The sequence below is a fragment of the Etheostoma spectabile genome, unplaced genomic scaffold (genome assembly GCF_008692095.1).
Source record: "Etheostoma spectabile isolate EspeVRDwgs_2016 unplaced genomic scaffold, UIUC_Espe_1.0 scaffold397, whole genome shotgun sequence".
NCBI classification, from domain to species: Eukaryota; Metazoa; Chordata; class Actinopteri; order Perciformes; family Percidae; genus Etheostoma; species Etheostoma spectabile.
In genome coordinates, this window is record NW_022605601.1 from 363844 (window position 1) to 365429 (window position 1586).

The 1586-nt window shown below is 38.2% G+C and overlaps 1 protein-coding gene across 1 annotated transcript in view; it reads left to right on the forward strand.

The window, feature by feature from the left end:
- sorcs2 (sortilin-related VPS10 domain containing receptor 2) overlaps positions 1–1586 on the forward strand; it is a 530001-nt gene that overhangs the window by 219188 nt on the left and 309227 nt on the right. The window lies entirely within an intron of this gene.

Here is a 1586-nt window from a genome sequence, read left to right on the forward strand (position 1 = left end):
ACCAAAGCCCAGATTTCCAGTGGTCTCATGTCCATTCCTTGTGTTTCTTGGCCCAAAAAAATCTCTTCTGCTTGTTTCCTCTCCTTAGCAGTGGTTTCCTAGCTGCTATTTGACCGTGACGGCCTGATTTGCGCTGTCTCCTCTTAACAGTTGTTCTAGAGATGTGTCTGCTGCTAGAACTCTGTGTGGTATTCATCAGGTCTCTAATCTGAGCTGCTGTTAACTTGAGATTTCTGAGGCTGGTGACTTGGATGAACTTATCCTCAGCAGCAGAGGTGACTCTTGGTCTTCCTTTCCTGGGGAGGTCCTCATGTGAGCCAGTTCTGTTGTAGCGCTTGATGGTTTTTCCGACTGCACTTTGGGACACATTCAAAGTTTTTGCAATTTTCTGGACCGACTGACCTTCATTTCTTAAAGTAATAATGGCCACTTGTTTCTTTTTACTTAGCTGATTGGTTCTTGCCATAATATGAATTCTAACAGTTGTCCAATAGGGCTATCAGCTGTGTATCAACCTGACTACTGCACAACACAACTGATGGTCCCAACCCCATTAATAATGCAAGAAATTCCACTTTTCCAATTCCAATTAACCCTGACAAGGCCCACCTGTGAAGTGAAAGCCATTTCAGGTGACTACCTCATGAAGCTTATTGAGAGAACACCAAGGGTTTGCAGCGCTATCAAAAAAGCAAAGGGTGGCTACTTTGAAGAAACTAGAACATAAGACATGCTTTCAGTTATTTCACACTTTTTTGTTAAGTACATAATTCCACATATGTTCATTCATAGTTTTGATGCCTTCAGTGATAATCTACAATAGTCATGAAAATAAAGGATATATATATATATATATTTATATAATAAATATATATATATATATATATACATGTCTACATGTGAATTTAGCAGTTGAAACAAAAATAGTGGCTGCAGCAGTTGGCACATCTATAAGTTGCTCTCTGTTACCACGCTGGAACTCCTTTCTCACACACACACACACAAACACACACACACACGCCTAACTTGCCAGCAAGGAGATAAAGCAATAAGATAAAGACCTCTTTGTAGATCACAGTTTAACACTTTTACTAACATTCTTAAACTAAACGTTAAAGAAAATAGGGAACAATGACTTATTAAGATTTTAACCATTTTTCAACATGTGTCATCAGATGGATTGAGTGCTCTGGACTGATAGATCACCACTGTTTTTACCAAGACTGGAACTCTACGGAACAATTTTATTTACGTTTTCATTCCATTTACTCCTTATACAAATGCATGTTAAGCTAACTCGTCTAATGTTTTCAATGTTACATTTGCCGATGACACAGCAACCGTTGGTTTGTTTACTGGAGATGGAACAAAGTATGGTGGATGCATGGAGGCGTTCAGTTGTTCGGTTTTCTTTATTTACATATGAAGGGTTTCAGAGCAATGACAAAAACAGATCATCAAGTAGTCAGAAAGTTGAGTAAAAACATCCTCTTATGTTGGCATCAGGACTGGGTTTAGGGCTAACACTAAAAACCTATACAAATAATTGTTATGTCAGGTTTTATGCATTTACATTTATTTGTGTG